The following is a 21,882-nucleotide window of genomic DNA, read 5'->3' on the forward strand; positions in this document are numbered from 1 at the left end:
TGGTACTTTTGCAGAATGTGGAATGGTTTTGTTCAGTCTTTAGTAACTTTCCAGATAAGAAACAGACATAGAAACACTGATAGTCTATTCAGCCTCTTGTGATTGTTTGGCTATTCAATCAATTATCAGTTTTTTTAAAATATCTCAAAATTACTTCCAAGCTGATATTTCATTTCCGTGATTTCTTGTTATCCAAACCCCGACTATCTCTCTCCTGAATGTGCTCAGTGACTGAATGCCCATAGCCCTGCAAGTCTTAGTATTAATACATGAAATATTAATATTTAATTTCAACATATTACGTTTTTCTATTATCCTTTAAGCTTTCTACTTCAAGCTCTTGCTCAATTTCCTTTCAACAGATTTCATTCAATCTGTCTGTGTTTTAAACCTGCTTATTTGCTTATTTCAAGTCAAAACAATTTGTTCTGATTTTTCTTTATTTCACTAATTTTGCCTTTTGTATCTCCTTGTACAACACACAACCATTTTCATGTATACTCTGTACACAATCTTATGATTTTGAATGCCATTTTCATGTATACTCTGTACACAATCTTATGATTTTGAATGCCATTTTCTGCTATGAGGAGGAAAACCATCAAGCACCATGCATCAGGCTCTTGAATAAAAGGGGGAAACTACACACATCTATTCAGATGTTCCCACACCACTGATCTAACTTGAAGGATGCTTCATCTTGTTATTTCATGCTCTTTTTATTTATTGCTATTTATTTATATTTGCATTTGCACAGTTTGTTGACTTCTATGCTCTTCCTCTTTTTTTCTCTCTCTTTTTTTATTTTATATATAAAAAAGTCAACCCCCTACCAACTACCAAAGAAAAAAGCTGATGGGTGACAATGGATAATTAGAAAAAAAAACATATTCACTTAAGAAGAGAAGATAAAAATATACATAAAACTCTGTGCACTGTTAAACTTTATAAATTGGAAAAGTAATTTAGGAAAGGTCCCCAAATATCATAAAAAGATTGTTTCGAATTTAAGACTGAGCAGCGGATCTTTTCTAAATTTAAATACAACATAATATCACGTAGCCATTGAAGATGTGTAGGAGGGTAGACTCCTTCCATTTAAGCAAGATTGCTCTTCTTGCTAAAAGAGAGGTAAAATCTAAAACCTGTAGATTAGGAGTATTTAAAGTTCTATCTTCATTTGCAATAATACCAAACAAGGCAGTAAGGGGATTTTGTCAAATGGGACCCTAGAAAGTTGAGAGAAGGTATGAAATACTTCCCACCAAAACTTTTCAATTGTAGGGCAAAACCAAAACATATGAACTAAAGAGGCATCAGCAGAGTTGCATTTATTACAAAGTGGAGAAACATTCGGGTAAAAACTGGAGAGCTTCTGTTTAGAAATGTAAGCTCTATGAACCACTTTAAATTGTAGAAGAGAATGACGAGCACAGAAAGATGATTTATTAACCCGTTTAAGAATTTTATTCCATCTATCATCAGAAATCTGACAATTTAGGTCATCCTCCCAAGCTTTTTTTATTTTATCTAAAAAGTCTTGTCTAGAATCAATCAACAAGTTATAGATACCGGTAATAGAACCATTAACAAAAGGTTTTAAATTTAAAAGATCGTCCAGTAAATTTTTATCAGCACCTATAGGAAAAGTAGCTAATTGGAAACGTAGAAAATCTCTAATTTGAAGGTATCTGTAAAAATGTGATTTTGGGAGTGCAAATTTATTTGACAATTGTTCAAATGAAGCAAGAGATCCTGAGATAAACAGGTCCCAAAAACACTTAATACCTAGTTCATCCCAATCTTTAAAGAATATATCAGTTATGGAAGGGATAAAAAAATAATTAAGGAGAATGGGAGATGATAATGAAAAATTCGCTAAACCAAAAAATTTTCTAAATTGAGACCAGATCCTTAAAGTTTGCTTAACAATTATGTTATCTGTTGTTTTATTTGCTGAAAAAGGAGAGTATGATCCAAGAAGAGAGACAATAGAGGAATTTTTTTACAGAATTAACTTCTAAGGAGGCCCATGATGGGCAATCTTTACGATAAATATAATAGGACCAGAAAGTAATATTCCTTATATTGGCAGCCCAATAGTAAAACCTAAAATTGGGTAGGGCTAGTCCACCCATCTCTTTATTTCTTTGTAAGTAAACTTTACTTAAACGAGCTTGTTTATTATTCCAAATATAAGAGGTTAAAATTGAATCTAAAGAATCAAAGTACATCTTAGGAATAAAAAATAGGTAAAGCCTGAAAAAGATATAAAAATTTAGGAAGAATCTTCATTTTAATCAAATTAATTTGGCCAATTAGGGAGAAAGAAAGAGGGGACCATTTAGAAAGTGTCTTTTTCACATAATTCAATAAGGGGTTTAAGTTTTCTTTGAATAAAATCTTGAAGTTTTTAGTAATTGTTACACCTAAATATGTAAATTGACTTGTAACAACTTTGAACGGAAATTTGGCATTTGATGACATTAGGTCATTTAAAGGAAATAGCTCACTTTTATGTAGGTTCAGCTTATATCCTGAAAAAGAACTAAACTGGGAGATTAAAGAAAGAACCAAAGGTAAAGAAGTTTCAGTGTTAGAGATAAAAAGTAAAATATCATCAGCGTATAATGAAATTTAATGAGACACACCTTCCCTTAGTATACCAGAAATGTCCTTAGATTCTCGAAGTGCTATTGCTAAGGGTTCTATAGCTAAAGAAAAAGGTAAATGACTAAGAGGACATCCTTGTCTAGTTCCCCGCTGTAATTTAAAGGGCTTAGAAATTTGGGAGTTAGTAATAACCTGTGCAGTAGGAGACTAGTAGATTAATTTAACCCAATGAATAAAATTAGGCCCAAAATTAATTTTTCTAAGGTCTTAAAAAGATAATTCCACTCAATCCTATCAAAGGCTTTTTCTGCATCTAAGGATAATATACACTCTGATATTTTTTTGGATGGTGAATATATCACATTCAATAACCGACGTATATTAAAATGTGAGTAACGATTTTTAATAAATCCTGTCTGGTCATGTGATATAATAGATGGTAGAATATTTTCAAGTCTTCAAGCTAAGATTTTGGCTAAAATTTTTGCATCAACATTTAATAAAGAAATCGGTCTGTATGAAGAACATTCAGCTGGATTTTTATTTTTTTTAAGAATAAGAGAAATAAAAGCTTCATAAAAAGATTGAGGGAGTTTACCTGATTAAAAGGACTCTGATAAAACAGAGGATAAATAAGGTGTAATTAACATAGTGAAAGTTTTATAAAACTCCCCAGGAAAGCCATCAAGTCCTGGGGTCTTACCAGAATGTAAAGCACGAATAGCCTCAGCCACTTCTTCATTGGAAATAGGCTGATCTAACTGTATTAGACTATCAGCAGACAATGTAGGAATGTTGATATTACTGAAAAAAGCATTCATATAGGTATCATCTGAAGAAGAGTCAGACTGATACAACTTAAGGTAAAAGTCTTTAAATATGTTGTTAATTTCAGAATGGTCAGATGTCTTAGTTCCATTATCTTTAAAAATGTCTGTGATTTGATGATTAACTGTAAAAGATTTTAAGCGATTGGCTAATAAACTACCAGTTCTATCCCCGTGAATGTAAAATTGAGTTTTATCTCTCAACAGCTGTCGTTCAATTGGGTAAGTCAGCAGAAGATTATACTTGGATTGGATTTCAATATGCTTATTATATATACCTGGATCTAGAGATAGGGCATACTTTCGATCAAGATCTGTTAATATCGCTGCTAGGTCAGACCTTTCTTTGTCAGCTTTTTTCTTTATATAGGTAGAGTAAGAGATAATTTATCCACGACTATATGCTTTAAAAGTATCCCAGACTATATTACCAGCAGTATGTCCTTTAAAATTTTCTTTAAAGAAAAAAGTAATATGGTTTTCCAAAAACTTTAGAAATTTTTTATCAGATAGCAATAAGTTAAAACGCCAACTTCTATCTGGTAGAGTTGTTACGAACCCCGTAACTGGGTCACTTACCAGCAAAGATAGAGAGGTCCATTGAAGTCTGATGGTACTATTTTTAACAGTATTTATTGATAAAAATACACAAAAATAATATCAATGCAAACATACAGATAATATACGTCTTCAATACTAAATCTAAAAGTGCGGGTATAATCATAATCAATAAGAAATAGCTCTATCGTTGTCTAAGGGATAATGTATTGTCTGATGGAAATATAAAAGTCACTCGGTTCATTCAGTTCATACAGGCTACAGCCTTTGGGGACCGCTGGGTTTTCAATTGTTGGAGAGAGAGATTTTAGAAACTTGCCGGCTTTTCCTTTTATCCGATTTTGATCTGTATTTGTCCTTTAGCGAGGCCGTTCCATGGAAGATTTGTCATTGGGCAAGGATGGACACTCACAAATCCCCACCGGTCTCATACGTTTCTCCTTGTGCATCTAAAGGGGTTGTTCCCCAGACCCTCTTTTATCCTTACTCACGGGATCTCAGATGTCAATCAGGTTGGGATGATGCAATCCCTCAACCAGCCCACTCTGGTCATTCCCTGAGGGCTTCAATGAATAGTACAGTACTCAATACACAATTCCGTCTCCAAGAGACAATAGCCGTTGTCTATTGTTCCGCCTTGCTGAGGCCAGGACACACATTCCAAACCCTTGTGGATTCTGTGTCTGTCTCTCTCATTTCCTGGCTCCCAGACCCGAATTAATAGCGATCTTGCGATTCTCAAAAAGGAGGGGGCTACTTTGTACCCTTCGGCCCCTCAGAGTTGTGGCACATTCGTAACAGAGTAAACAGGTAATCTTAAAGCCAGAAGCACAGATGCATGATCAGACAAAGGAATCTCCTTATAATCACAGGATCGTACCAGTGGAAGCAAATTTCTATCTATAAAAAAAATAATCAATCCGAGAGTATATATGATGAACCTGAGAGAAATATGAATATTCCTTTTCTTGGGGGTGTAAAAAATGCCACAAGTCAAGAATACCACACTGAGATAAAAAAGATTTAAAAAGTAAGACTGATTTATTAGTGACAGGGGTTTTACTTGAACAGCGGTCTAATATAGGGTCAAGCCAAAAATTAAAATCTCCACCCATCACTAAGGAATACCGATTCAAATCAGGCAGAAAAGAGAAAAGACGTTCAAAGAACAAGGAGTCATCTGTATTTGGAGCATATACATTCACAAATATGATTAGTTTATTCCCAAGACTACCCGAAACAATAACAAAGTGCCCATTTGTATCAGAAATTACATTATGTTGAATAAAAGATAAATTCTGATCAAATAGGATAGAGACACCTCTCGATCTAGATTGAGAGGGTGAGGGAAAATGTATACCCTTCCATCCTTTGAAAAAACGTGAAATATCATCTTTATGAATATAGGTTTCTTGGAGAAAGATTATATGAGTTTTAAGTTTCCAGATATAAGAGAAAATCTTATTTTGTTTAACAGGGTTATTTAGACCTTTCACATTAAAACTGAGTATATTAATAAAAGAATCCATCAAGTATCCTTTAGTAATGTATAAAAGGTAATCACAGACATGTAGATAGTGAATAAGCAAAACAGTAAAAACATCCAATCAGCTTTATAGAAGAACCCAATTCCCCCCCCCCCCCCCTCCCTCCCCCCAAAGAGAGAAATCAGCCAAGGGAGGCTGAACACTAATTCTAACGTTCCCAACCCAAAACTCCGGTGGCTCCAGAAAATATATATGTATAGCTGTGCTGAATAAATGATTGTAATTATATATATACAAAAATAAATATCAAAGTAAATAAGTTTGCTAATTACGATAAAAAAAAACATGGGAAAATATAAGTATTAGTCTCGGTAAAAAAGGAAAGACAGATAAGGAAAATCAAATATGGAAAATCAATAAGTAAAACAACATATACTCGCGGGTGCAAAAAAAGAGTAAAGAAACAAATAGAAGATAATTAAAAAGGGAAGCGGTTTAGATAGCTTCCTACATAACACTGAGAGAATATAACGTATTGTTTAAAAAGAGCTGTGAAAAACAGCAAAAGAGAAAATGGATGCAGTCTGCCTGCATGTTTTGCATAGTTTGAAAGATAACAAGGCGCCAGTTACTTAGTCAAACAAATGATTAAGACTGCATAAAACCAAGAAACCTTGTTATCAACAAAACGCCAATTACTTGATTGAACACCTGAAATTAAAACATTTAACATAAAACAACTCAAAGCTGAATTTAAGGATGGAGTCTTTGTAAAAGTTTCTTAGCTTCTTCAGGCTTCGTAAACCAAGAAACCTTATTATCAGAAGTAGTAACCTTGAGTTTACACGGATCTCTGAGAGAAAGGCGATAACCAAGCTTAAAAAGATCAGACATGACCTCTTTAAAAGCCTGTCTAGCTCTTAGAACTTCTGGTGGATAATCTTGAACGATCCAAAACTGTTGATTACGAAATTGTAATATACGTTTCTTCCTTGATTCACGAAGGATCTGTTCTTTAATCTGATAGTCATTAAAGGGAATGATAATAGAGCGAGGTTTGGCAGGATCCCAATTAGGAGGGGTAACTCGGTGAATGCGCTCCAATTTTGGTAGTTCCGATAATATATCAGGGAATAAATCTTTCAGCATTTGAGCACAAAAATCGATAGGTTGATTACCATCCAGTTTTTCAGGAAGCCCAAGAATTCTGATATTGCACCTTCGGTTCCTGGTCTCCAAATCTGTAAGTTTCTTCAGTAACGCATCGTATTTTTTAAGTTGTTCCTTAGAAATTTTCTTGAAACCTTCAATATCCTTCTGCAACACTGGCAGAGATTCTTCGTGTAGCTTAATACGAATTTCGTGGTCATTCACAGTCCGCTGTATACTTCCAAGTTTCTGATTAAGCGTTTTCAGTTCAGATTTAACCAGGTCGAAGGAATTCTGTAACAAATCAAACTTGGATTCCAAGTCATCCAGTTTATCCAATTTTTTGAGTTTCTCTGACATTTGTTGAATCATTTCAGTCAAAGACTCTAAAGTAGTCTCTTTTTTTGACTGCTTTCTACTCATGGTACTCTTACCGAGATAGGTTTAAACAGCAAAGTAAGCAAATAATTTCGGAGCACGTAGCTACTGCAACCTACTCCATTACAGCCACCGGAAGTCCCCGCTCTTCCTCTTTCATTGATCCTGTTTACAGTTACTATTCGATTGATTTTCTGAGTATGCCTTCAGGCAAAAGAATCACAGGGATGTGTGTGGAGACATGTATATACACTGATAATAAATTATACTTTGGACTTTAAACTTTGAAAAGAACTCTCCAAACTTTCATTATAATGAATGTATTTTGTTTAATTTGGCATTGTTTACGAAAATCTCCTCTGCATCTGTTCAATACTTAGGCATCCTTCCTAGAACTTGGCATGCACACCTGGAGATAATGGTTAGCAGGATAGTCTCTGATATTGATAAGTTGGTAATATAGATAAAGAAAGAGCAGATGGAATTTAATGCAGAAAAATGAGAAGATTTAGGAAATGCAATAAAGCTGGGTTTTACCAAATGGTAGGACTTCAGTATTGAGAAACAGAGGAACTTTAGTAGGTAAAAGGTGGTGAAGAAAGCACATATGACACTCATCATGAACCGCCGACTGTTCGCTCATTTTCAAAGATGCTGCCTGACCTGCTGTTCCTCCAGCAATTTATGTGTGTTCCTCTGGGTTTCCAGTATTGCTGAATCATTTGTGTTTATGTTGGATAGTTGCCTCTATTCACTGAGTATTGAATGGAAGAGCAGGAAGGTCATAGTACAGCTATATAAGATACTAGTAAGTCCACATTTGGAGTACTGTGCACAGTTCTGGTCTCTACTATACAAGAAGGATATGATTGCATTGGAGAGGATACAGATAAGATTTGTCAGATGTTGCCTGAATGGAACACTTCAATTACAAGGAAAGACTGTTTTCCTTGGAGTGGAGAAAGCTTAAGGGGGAGGGCATCTGAGGGGCAAGGTGCTGCAGGGTGTTGAGAGAACCAGATTGAGTTATATGAATTTACAGTTAGGATCAATAGTGAGGATTTTTTCCCCCTTAACACTGCCTTTATCTGAAGAATTTTTTTTGTTTTTTTTTGTAATATAGATGGATTTAAGAAGAATTTTTTGGTTTTTTTTGTAATATAGATGGATTTAAGAAGATTTTTTTTCAGCCAGAGTGATTTTGAAAACCAGAGCACATGGAGGCAGAGACTCTAATATCATTTAGGAAGCAATTCAATGAACACTCCAAAACAATGGAACAGAAAGCAATAAGCTCAGTACTGGAATATTGGAGTAGTATAGCTAGGTACTGTACCTGCACTTCATGACCAGTATGGACACAGAGGGCATTTGGGCTTGGTTATATGGTGAATTACTTTATAACTATTAATACTCCAGGTGGAGGATAGCAGATAGCCAGTCCACATAAACTTTAGCATAAATTCATTGCTTTAGTGTCTCGGAAAAAAATGTCAACATCTTGTAGGAAATTTTATGAACTTTGCAGTCTTTCTTACCTTAATTCTTTGTAATCCTTTAACACATCCAATTTCTATAGCCCCTTCTCTTTTCTCCATATTCATCTATGTTAAATTTGTTTTATATGTCATGTTTCTGCTGTTGGTTTGTCCTGACACTGTAATTCCTCCCTCATTCTTCACCATATATCCATGCTTACACCAACTAAAAAGAATAAAATCTTGCCTTTGATCATCACCTAGGATATTAATCTACTGTTAACTCACCAATTTAAGTGATATTGATCTAAGCATATTAAGTGAAGATTGAGATAGCAAAGGTAGAAATTCATGGAAGATAAGCTCTTATCTGTGAGTGCTGCTTTGCACAATGATCACTGCCAGTGACAGAGATGGGGATAGGGATGTAACATGGAATATAGAACAACACAGAACACTACAGCACAGCACAGGTCTTCAGGCCATATTGTTGTGCCAACCATTTAACTCATTGTAATGTCAGTCTAACCATTTCCTTCCACATAGCCCTCCAAATTTCTTCCATTTATACCCCTAGCCAACATTTTCTTAAATTTTCTGCCTCTACCACAACCACTGAAAGGGTGTTCCATGCATTCAGCACTCTCTGTGTTTAAAAAAAAACAAGCTCTGACATCCAACTATACTTACACATATGTCACCTCAAATGTATGCCCACTGGTATTAACCTTTTCCACCCTGGAAAAAGAGACACTGAATCACTACCTCTTATCATCTTGTACACTTCTTTCAATTCTCTCGTCTGCCTTCACTCCTAAGAGCAAAGTTCGTTCAACCTACCTTCAACAGACATGCTCTCTCATACAGACAACACCCTGACAAATTTCCTCCTACACCTTCTCTAAAGCTTCTACATCCTTTCTATAATGAGGTGACTAGCACTGAATAAAATATTCCTAGAGTGGTCTAAACTGAATAGAGCTGCGATATTACCTTGTGGCTCTTGAACTTCATCCCCCCACTGATGAAGGCTAACACACATTTCTCCTTCTTAACCAGCCGATTTACTTGCAGTGCAATGTTGAGGGATCTATGGATGTGTACTGCAAGATCACTCTGCTCATCCACACTGCAAAGAATCCTGATATTAAGCATGTATTCTGCCTTCAAGCTTGATCTTCTAAAGTGAATCACTCACACTTCTCCAGGTTGAACTTCATCTGTCATTTCTCAGCCAGCTCTGCTTTCTTTCCATGCTGCAATGTAACCTGTGCCAACCTTTAACACCACCCGCAATTCCACCAACTCTTACTAAACCATCCTTGGACTCCTTCATCCAAGTCATTTATATAAATCACAAAGCACAGGGGTCGAAGAACAGATCCCTGTGGCACACCACTGGTCACTGACATCAAGGCAGAATACATTACAACAATCCTTCGCCTTCTATGGGCAAACCAACTCTGAATCCATGCAGCACCCACGAAGTGCAGAAGAACTCATCAGGCCAGTCGGCATCTGTGGAAAAGAGTACAGTCAAAGTTTCTGGCCGAGACCCTTCTGCATGTCCTGCTCTACTCTTTTCCATTGATGCTGTCTGGCCTTCTGAGATCCTCCAGCATTTTGCATGTGTTGCTTGGATTTCCAGCATCTGCAGATTTTCTCTTGTTTGTGACTGAATTCATGCAGAGCAGTTTCCCTGGATACCATGCCTCCTGACATTCTGAATGTACCTACCATGGAGAACTTTATCAAGCACCTTGTGAAAATAAATGTCCACCACATCCACTGCTCTACCATCATCAATATGCTTTGACAAATTCTCAAAGAATTCATTCAGGCTCGTGAGGCCTGTCTGGTCTATAATTCCCAGGGTTAACTGTACTCCCTTTCCTCACCAAAGGAATAACATTTGCTACCCTCCAATCATCTGATATTACTCCTGTGGCCAGTGAGCATTGCCAAAGATACAGCAATCTCTTTCCTCAATTTTTGTAGTTCCCTGTGTATATCCCATCCTGCACAGGAATGTATCTATCCTAAAGTTTTTCAAAAGTTCCAGTGCTTTCTCTTCCTTAACAACAACATGTTCTGGCATATTAGTCTGTTTTACACTTTTCCCACAAACATCAAGATCACTTCAATGATGAATACTGAAGCAAAGTGTTCACTAAGGACCTCCCCTACCTCCTCCAGCTCCAGGTACATTTTCCCCTTCAATTCCTGATCAGTCCTACCCTCACTCTTGCTCTTCACATATGTGTAGAATGCCTTGGGGGTTTTTCTTAACCTTACTTACCAAGGGCTTCTTATACCCCCTTCGAGCTCTCCTAAATCATTCTTCAGCCCCTTCCTTCCTGGATACTTTGTAACTCTGACACCTTACGAGGTTCACTGCCCAGCACAGTATCCAGTATGGCCTCTCTTCTAGTCAGCCTGTCTTGATATTTTGTCAAGAATCCTTCATAAACAAAATTTATAAAATTCCACCCCATCAAAACGTTTTGCACTAAGGAAGTGTCATTCAACATTAGGGAGTTTGAGGCCACCCATGACAACAATCTTATAATTTTTGCACCTTTCCAAAATCCCTCTCCTGATCTTTTCCTCAGTGCCTCTGCTGCTATTGTGGTGGGGGGGGGGTGTTGTCTATACAATAGCAACACGAGACTGACTGCTCCCTTTCTACTTCTGACTTCCACCCACACTGACTTAGGAGATTATCTCTCCACAATATGCTGCCTTTCTGCAGCTGTGATACTATCCCTGATTAGCAATGTCACTCCCCAACCTCTTTTACCTCCCTCCCTATTCCTTTTGAAAATTCCAAACCCCAAAATATCTATCACCCATTTCTGTCCTTGTGACTGCCAGGTCACCATAATTGACACAATGTTGTAGTTCCATGTATTCACTTGTGCTCTGCTGATCAGCTTCATTCTTGATACTTCCTGCATTATGAAACAAATTTCAACACATCCCGCTGACTCCAATTTTGTCCTATCAACTACCTGTAGCTCCTCACATTCTCTCTACTCATGTATACCAACTGCCCCCATCCTCTGCCCTATCAATAATTCCAACTCCCCTGCTAAACTATTTTAAACCCTCCCCAAACAACTCTAACAAATTTGCCCATGAGCATATTGGTCCTCCTCAAGTTTAGGTCCAACCCATCCTTTCTGATGAGAAAGAAAAGATATGAAATCCTTCAAGGGCTTTCAGAATGTAATGGGAGATGTGCGGGCTTCATTATAGGAAAATAAAGTACAGCCACTTAACTCACCTTGACACTAATTATTGCGTTAAAATATAGGGTGGGAAGAATTTAATGTAGCGATGTAGGAAATTATTTTTAAAAATGTTAGTTCCAATGGCACTTCCTATAATTTGTGGAAGGATTTTTTCTCCCCATTAAGAGCATAAGTTGAAGCAGCAAAAGACTTCCTGGATGGTCTGATGATGTGAAATACCTGCATTAATATTTTGTGTTAATTAGATCACAATTAAACTCTTCTAAAGCACCTAAACTCAGTGACTGTGCCTGGTCTGCCCATTTTAAAAAAAATATGTTTTTAAAATTTTTTAAGCTCTTTCCATCCTTGATGATTGTGGTTGGTATAAAGTATGGAATTTTATACTCATTAATTTCTGTGGCACTGTAAATCTTTCCTGGAGAAATGGTACCCAGAATAGAGACTCAGAGTCTTGCAAACAATTCTGAGAGCCATTTTGACAGAGCTTGGACTTCCTTCACAGGTCTTTGTACCTTTGTAAACTTTCCATCTAATATATCCTTTGGAAGAGGAAAACAAGAATTATTATTACTTTGAAACAAAATGTCTCTGAGGATATCAGAATTTAAAACTAAAAACTATTTGCTGTTTGACAAAGTTGTTTTGAAAGGGATTTAGAAGCATCCCAAAGTTTTAGTACAAGAAAAATAATTAAATAAACAACCTTCAAAAATTTACTAAAATTCTAATTTAATACATCAAACATTTTGTTATTCAGACTTAGTTTTAAATATGTGATATTCCTATGTCTGAAATTAATACTTAAAATACTTATTACAATAACCAGAATTTCATATGGGTGCACAGAATTTCTATTTGTCATAGTTTCTTCCAAAGTCAAGTGGAATCTGTAAAGCATTAATTTCGAAACAAGAAGAAAATATTAAAGCAGGAGAAATAGGGAGAGAGATGGGGAAAGTGAGAGAGAGAGAGAGAGAGAGAGAGAGAGAGAGAGAGAGAGAGAGAGAGAGAGAGAGAGAGAGAGAGAGAGAGAGAGAGAGAGAGAGAGAGAGAGAGAGAGAGAGAGAGAGAGAGACGGTAATACACCATTACCATAATGTTCTCTTTCTGTTTCAAGTACTGAATATACTGTTGCTGATTCCATATTCTCATATAATAGGAATTTTTTAGAAGGTATGTAAGAGATGGAACTTCATACATCTCGAGCGCTTGGATAAAAAGGGTCTGACTAAAAAGAATGAATTTCTGCAGCTTATAACGATGGTGAAAACACTTGTTGCAATCTTAACTTTGTCACAAATTAGATCAATACTTTCCCAGGTAGGAGCCAAAATCCTCAGTGAATTGTTAAACTGAATCTCTCCATGCTGTGATGTCATATGGGATTATTTGCCGCACGCAAATGCTTTCTTAACTAGCGTTCCGTACAGCTCTTAACAAATGCCACCTGCAGTTTGCACACCAGTGCCACACTACAACACTACTTCATGTTAGGGTTATAACCCCTTAAAAAGACTGTTTCACCTAGCCACATTACTGGTGAAAATGTTCATCCTTTGATAACAGTTCATGGAGATTGGATAGGCAAGTAGGTGTAAAATGGTGGATAGTGCTAAAGGGACAAAGATTTGGCTAATTTTTTTTCCATATTGTTTGATTCTTGTGCATAGGTTCCCATTCAGGACTTGAATTCATCCTTCCAGTTGTTGGCATTGTGATTTTCGCGATCTCTTTGCTTCTTACTCTGAAAATAAGAAGAGGTAAGCTGTCATCTGTGACATAGTTCCATGCAAACATTTGCCTGTATATTCGTACTACTCTTTAAACATATATGTTATATGCATGTATGGGGTGATACAACAGTGCAGCTCCGCAGTTCAATCCTAAACTTCACTCACCCAAGATCCCGTGCTGTATGTGTGGAATTTGAATGTTCTCCCAAGGACATGCAGATTGGCACGTTAATTAGCTGCTGTAATTTAGCGTGTGAATAATAAAATAAGGTTAATGTAGGATTAGTGAATGCTGCTTAGTGTGAAGATACCAAATGGCATCTTTGCCTGCCAAATGATGACAGAATGTAAAAAGGTTGCAGTGCAAAAATATACACAGTGGAAATCGATTAAGGAACTTCTGCTGCACTCATTTTCATTAATCTTATCTGAAATGAGCAGGCTAATTACCAGTAAAGAATAAATTAAGGTTAAAGGTAATTATATATCATATATTATGATAGTTTCACAGAGATGCGCCGACCGAGGGTGGGTCAGATTAGACAAATACAGTAATATACCGATTATCCATCATCTGATTACTAAAAAGTCCCAATAGTTCCACTGATCTAGTTCTGTTATTTTAAACTCATCTGGTTCCAGTCCCCAGGCACCCTTAAATCTTACTGGGTTTATTGGAAAATTTATTACACATCTTTAAATTTGTGAATTGAAAGTCCATCGGGGTATTTATATGAATAACATCTCATGGTCCAGACATTCTACCGGTTAAATACCAGCAAAATCTGCAGCATGTCTTTGGATTGATTAATGGATTTTGCTGAACTGTTAAGTGTGGCCTCTGTCGGTCGTGGTCGACCATGGGTACTGCGCCTCTGGTAGTCACTGGGAGTGGCTTCTACAGGGCGCAAGCCAGGGCAGAGTTGATATGGAGATCCGTCTGTTGCCCATGCAGTGGGACCCCCCTCTCCATGCTGATGACAGGTCCAAAGGAACGACGAACGTCGATACAGTTTGGTGCGAGCAGCATCGCAGGAGTTGCCGTGTCGGTGATGGGTACAGCAGTCAGCCACCTTCGGGACTCTGACTTCGGATTTTTCCTCGGGGGTTACTCCCAAAGCCTTTCCCGTGAGCGGGTCTAACTGCAAGGCAGCGGAGGTTTGAAATCGGATATTTCCCTCTCCTAGATGAGCTACCATCCGTGGTTAACGAGCCCCATCTGCCCGGAGCAATTGGTTTTAAGGCGCCAGTGGTCCACCTTTGCCCCTTCTCCTGTCAGGAGCTGGACTTGGTTGTTAGAGGCTGTTTGAGACGCACGCCATGAAGAGCATTTGTTTAGCAGTGGGAGCTCGTCCCCACTACCGCCCTTCAGCTATGACTACTCTTGCAGCCTTGGAGCATTCTTAGGCAAACAAATTCAAATGATTATGAAAAGATGTGCTCTGGTAGCTGTCAAGCAATGTGAATAATACAATAAACTATGTTTTTTCTTTTTGAGTCTGACAGCTTAATTTGCTTGAACTCAATGGCAGTGGGGTTTTTAATCTAGCAAAACTTCTAATAGATTTTAAACAAAATAGCCACTGGTTTACAGATTAAACATCTTGTGAAATATTCACTTTATATTGGTTACTCTTCATTTCTTTTTTAAAGTTTCTGCAGCTTTTCCCCCTCCTACTGCCTCTTCAGATTGCAATTGGTCACTTGCTTCTACCAGTAATCTTTAGTATTAATCATTCATTTCCTTATGTGGGATAAGATTAATTTTCTTTCATGAACACCCATCAGAGAAAATTAATCTTATCCCAAATAAAAAGCTGGATGATTCTCAGGAAAGAATAAACTCAGGAGCAAGTGGCTAATGTAAAGTGATAAATATTTGAAATAATATTTTGGTGTTTCTCAAGGTGATGGTGCATTAAGGTTCTGAAATTAAAATCTTTCTTGAAATTGTTCACTTACTATTTTTGGCCAATTATGTGTCTGACCACAAAGAAACCACCATGCTAAAGAATATGACACATATTTGCTTGAGTGTTATCTCCCCATAAGCCACATTGTTCTAGAAATACTGCAGATGATGGAAATCTGAAATGAGACCAAAAGATTCTGGAAACAATGTTCATATTAGGCAGCATCTGTAGAAGGGTTAATAAAAGCTTTGCCATTTAAGGTCTGCTCAAGAGTTCTAAACAAAACATGAGCTGTGTTACTTCCTCCACACATGCTGTCTGACCTGCTGAGTGTTTCTATCATTTTTATTTTCAATACAGCTAATTGTGTCATTTTAAAAAGCAAACACAAAGGAATCTGCAGATGCTGGAAATTCAAACAACACACACAAAACGCTGGTGGAACGCAGCAGGCCAGGCAGCATCTACAGGGAGAAGCATTGTCGACGTTTCGGGCCGAGACCCATCGTCAGGACTAACTGAAAGGAAAGATAGTAAAAGATTTGAAAGTAGGAGAGGGAGGGGGAAATGCAAAATGATAGGAGAAGACCGGAGGGTGTGGGGTGAAGCTGAGAGCCGGAAAGGTGATTGACAAAAGGGATACAGAGCTGGAGAAGGGAAAGGATCATGGGACGGGAGACCTAGGGAGAAAGAAAGGGGGAGGGGAACACCAGAGGGAGATGGAGAACAGGCAGAGTGATGGGTAGAGAGAGGAAAAAAGGAGGGGGGGGAAACTAAATATATCAGAGATGGGGTATGAAGGGGAGGAGGGGAATTAACGGAAGTTACAGAAGTCAATTTTCATGCCATCAGGTTGGAGGCTACCCAGCCGCTATATAAGGTGTTGTTCCTCCAACCTGAGTGTGGCTTCATCTTGACAGTAGAGGAGGCCATGGATAGACATATCAGAATAGGAATGGGATGTGGAATGAAAATGTGTGGCCACACTTTCCAGCTCTCAGCTTCACCCCACCCCCTCCGGTCTTCTCCTAGCATTTCGCATTTTCCCCTCCCCTTCCTACTTTCAAATCTCTTACTATCTTTCCTTTTCAGTTAGTCCTGATGAAGGGTCTTGGCCCGAAACATCGACAGTGCTTCTCCCTATAGATGCTGCCTGGCCTGCTGCGTTCCACCAGCATTTTGTGTGTGTTGCTTTAATACGTGTCATGTTCTTTTGATAATGATCAAATGTAAACAGGTAAATTCCACCCAGAGATTCCTTGCAACCATTTGTCTATGATTTTCTCATCCATTTCTTTAAACAATCAGGAGTGGTTCTAGAAATGTAGTCTCATTGACTTTGATCACCAAATTTGTTTCAAGATTATATTGTAGAATGCTGGTTTATTTATTTAACGCAAGGTGATTGATAAGTTCGTGGCCTAAGGTAGGTTTCAATTTTAGAAAACCTACCACATTTATTTTTCACCATAGTCCCCTCCTATGTTTACACACTTAGTCCAGCTGTCATGGAGCATACGCATCTTGGACCTCCAGAAAGTGTCCACAGCATGCATGATTGATAAGTTCATGGCCTAAGGTAGAAGGAGATGAGTTATACTGTACAGCTCTCATTACATGTACATGCAGTTCAACTCTTTGAGTGATTATGCAGAAAGTTTGAAGTTTAATAACTCATCTGTCAATAATTCATCAGGGTGATTGATAAATAATATTGATAAGGTAGAAGGAGATGAGTTATTAACTTCAAACTTTCTGCATCATCACTCAAAGAGTTGACCTGCCTGTGGATCTAACGAGAACTGTATAACTCATCTCCTTCTACCTTAGGCCACGAACTTATCAATCACCCATTTGTGGACACTTTCTGGAGGTCCAAGATCCGTATGCTCCACGACCACTGGACTAAGTGTGTAAATGTAGGAGGGGACTATGTTGAAAAATAAATGTGCTAGGTTTTCTAAAATTGACTCCTTCTACCTTAGGCCACAAACTTATCAATCACCCCTCATTTTCCTTGGACTGCTGGCATTTTAGCTCCATCCTTTGCAATAATATCAAATATAATGTAGGTTTGTAGTTCAGACATCCTGAAGTATAATAACCAATATAATGTAGTCCAGACATCCTTGAGTATAGTTTATTTCAACATGGAATCATTGATAATGACTTTATAACTTGTGAGACAACAATTGATCATTGCCACAGGAAGATTAACAGCAGTATTTCTTCTTAGGTTGTAAACGAGCTCAGGAACAAACAGAAAAGCGTAATACTGCACAGGATCATCAAGTGAGTAGAATACGAATTTAAACGATTGTTTGATGAACTTGGCTCCAAAGTTTTTGAAATTATTCCCAAACTTTCTATTTTCATGGCATTTGCATAGTACCATCCCTAATTCATCCTTTGATCATGATCTGAGTTGTAAAGCACCCCTTACCCTCATAGAGGTTGACTCATAGAAAATAATATCAGAGGGCTGTACAAGATTAAGTGGGAGAGTTTTAATTCATGAAATATCTTGTCTACTAGACAGTAGGTCAGCTGTCTCTGTGATGTAGAATAGAGTGTTGTAAATGTTTTACAAGATATCATTTGAAACCAGATCACAACAACTGAGATGCAAGAAAGTCCATAAGCAAAGCACTGTGGATGTTGCAAATGTAAAATTAAAATACAAATTACTACGGATTCTCAGCTGCTCCAGTAAATGACCTTGCATCAGGAGATTTGATGAAAGGCCATTAACCCTAAGCATCACCTCTTTCTATCTCCACTGATGCTACCTACTTAACTGGGTATTTCCTGCATTTTCTGTCAGTAAGTCTACATTTGCATATGGTTCATCACTGTTTTAATTAGTTATTGATTAAAAGTATAATTTTATTTTCATGCTGCCTTTTTCTCATGAAAATATGATTGTTACGAGAGCAGACATGGGGATATAAAGATGATTGTGTTCAGAACAGCACAATGAATGTACAGACGTGCACATATGCACACGTTCATAACATACTTAATGTATGTTCCTGAAATGTGAGAATTAAAACTTCTGAGCTTCCATATAGAAAACACGGCTCAGAAACAGTTCATGCATTCCAACTGGTCTTCAGATATGTTTGCAGTCTACCAGAGTCTCCACTCATTCCATTTACCTGATCTCATCTTTTCTGTATTTCACTCTAGCCATTTTTGTCAATTAAAAGGTTTTGAAACATACAAGTTGCCCTGATCATTTCCTTTGATAAGTTCCATATCCTGAACACTCCTGGAAGCAACAGAAAAATTACAGGAGCCCTGGCTGAGATAAACGCATCATTGTTAGCAATGGTTTAAGTGCCAAGGGACTGGAGTGTAGCTAATGTGGTCCCTTTATTTAAAAAGGGCTGCAAGGAAAAACCCAGGAATAGAAGACCAGTAAGCCTAACAACCACTGTAGGTAAGTTACTAGAGGGGATTTTGAGGGATAAAGTATATAAGCATTTGGAAAGACAGAGGTTGATTAAGGATAGTCAGCACAGCATCACATGTGGGAGATCATGTCTTGTGAATTTGATCGAGCTTTTGAAGAGGTAACCAAGAAGACCAATGATGACAGTAGGTCTTTGGTAGGGTTCTGCATTGGAGCCTGCTATGCAAAGTTAAAAACACATGGTGAATTGGGTACACAATTGTCTTGGTGGTAAGAAACAGAGGGTGATGTTGGAAGGTCATATTTTGGACAGACAGACAGACTTTATTGATCCTGAGGGAGGCTTGTGACGAGTGATGCTCCCCAGGAGTCAGTGTTAGGCCATTGCTATTTTTCATCCATCAGTGACTTGGATGAGAATGTACAAGGCACAAATGGTACTTATGCGGATGACACTAAAATATGTGGCATTGTTGAATGAAGATGATTATCAGGATTTGATTTTCATCAGTACTGAGGAATGGCAAACACAGCTTAATTTGGAAAAGTGTGAGGCCTTGTACTTTCGGAATACAAATGAATTTGAGTGGTAGGGACATAGGGAGAGTTGTAGAGTGTGTCATCTTGAGCTTCTTGAATGTTGCTGGAATTGTACTTATTGAAGTGTGTCCATTGCACAGTTTTATCAGGGCTCCTGGATGTCATACTCAGCCTCTTGTCATACACCAAAAGAAACATTGCCCAGGAACTGTTGCTGAGGCAGAATTACTTGTGCATCATAAAGTATCTGGTAGAATTTCACAATTGGCATGATTTGACTCAGAAACCATTGATCAAGAAGATAATATTTCATTTTTCATAGTCACATAGGGGTCCAACAGACCATGCTTTTTCTCAGAGTATTCCTATTAATTTCAATATCAGTTCCCATCAACTGTCCTGAAACTCACCCGCACGATAGGAAATTTGCATTAGCCAATTAATATACCCACTTGTCTTTGGAGTATGTGTGAAAACTAATCACCCAAGGAAAACCTGTACAGTTTCTGGGGAAATGTGAACATTCCATACAGATTGTTGGGATTGAACCTGGTGTACAGCAATAACACTATTTGATGTGCCACGACATGTTTGAATTCCTACACAAGTAGACATTGTCGTATATTGTAGATATTTTGGTAAACTGTGTCAAAATGACAGTTTGAGGGGTGGAAAAAATGTCATGTGAACACGAGGTAAAAGTTGATCCGAACATATTTGTGGTTTTCTCACCTCCTTCACAAACATAAAGAGGCAGAAGTCTCAGGTAAAAGAATGAAATGTTGGTGGTCCTCCCCATTAACAAAATGATTTATCTTTAATGCACTATAATTTCCAACTTTCTGCAGACTCTCCTATGTAACCCTGAGTCAGGAGCACCTGCCTGTGTCCTTCCTTGCCTGAATCCTGAGGAAGGGTCTCAGCCTGAAATGGTGACTGTTTCTTCTGCAGACCTTTACTGTGAGATATGACATTTTGAATGAATTAGAGATAAGTTAGAAGGAAACAAATAAAAATAATAAAAGCAAGAGAATGGATTTGAAAACCCACATACATTTTGAAAAGACACTTCATAAAGCCAGCAGACATGCATTTGAAGATAAGTGGGGGAAAGTTTAGTGGAGATGTCAGAAACTTTTTGTACAGGGAGTGGTGGGTGCTTGGAATACACTGCTGGGCTGGTGCTTGTAGCTGATACAATTGGACATTTAGGAAACTCTTGGGGGCAGGCACATGTATGTAAGAAATGTGGAAGTGTATGGCTGTGTAGGAGAGGAGGGTTAGGTTGATTTTAGAGTACGCTTATATAGGTTGGCATAACATCAAGGGCTGTAGGGCCTACATTGTGCTGTACTCTTCTATGCTCTATATTGATGATCGTAGAACAAAGTGTCAGAAGTGGTAAGGGTGAGAAATTGACAGGGATGAAGGAAGAGTCATTGTACATGTTTTTCATATTGGACAATTGGAGGCTAACGTCCCCCACCAGAGATTGTGTTTTGCCATTTAGATATACGTTAATGACTTAAACGCAGGTGCGCAGTATAGGATTTAAAATTTTACAGATAATGCAAAGCACGTACAGTATATGAGACAAACTGTGAAGAGGATACCCAGTCCATCATATGTAAAGCCCTCCCCACAACTGAGCACATCTACACGGAACGCAGTCACAAAGAGCAGCATCCATCATCACAGACCCACACGTCCAGGCCATGCTCTCTTCTCACTGCTGCCATCAGGAAGAACCCACACCACCAGTTTCATGAATAGTTATTACCCCTCAATTATTCGGCTCTTGAACCATAGGGGATAACTTCACTCAACTTCACTAGCCTCGTTAATGAACTGTTCCCACAACGCGTGGATACATTTTCAAAGTCTCTTCTATTCATGTTCTCGGTATTTGTTGTTTCTTTGTTTATTTATTTATTTTTGTATTTGCTAAGATTGCTGTCATTTTCACATTCATTGTTTGTCCACACTGTTGGGTGTGTTCTTTGTGTTTCTTGTATTTTCTGTGAATGCTTACAAGAAAATCAGAATCAGGTTTGTATATGGTGACATACGTACTTTGATAACAAATTTGCTTTGAACTTTGAGCAGTCTTCAGGCATATGTGGGCAACACTGTCACTCTGTAATTTACTCTAACCTCACAGCTAAGTTAATCCAGGTCAGGTCACAGATCTGTCAGTGGGTGAGCATCTGGGGGACAGTGATCACCGCTCCCTGACCTTTAGCATTATCATGGAAAAGGACAGAATCAGAGAGGACAGGAACATTTCTAATTAGGGAAGGGCAAGTTATGAGGCTATAAGGCTAGAACTTGTGGGTGTAAATTGGGATGATGTTTTTGCAGGGAAATGTACTGTGGACATGTGGTCGATGTTTAGGGACCTCTTGCAGGATGTAAGGGATAAATTTGTCCCGGTGAGGAAGATAAAGAATGGTAGGGTGAAGAAACCATGGGTGACAAGTGAGGTGGAAAATCTAGTCAGGTGGAAGAAGGCAGCATACATGAGGTTTAGGAAG

Source organism: Hemitrygon akajei, chromosome 2 (genome assembly GCF_048418815.1).
Source record: "Hemitrygon akajei chromosome 2, sHemAka1.3, whole genome shotgun sequence".
NCBI classification, from domain to species: Eukaryota; Metazoa; Chordata; class Chondrichthyes; order Myliobatiformes; family Dasyatidae; genus Hemitrygon; species Hemitrygon akajei.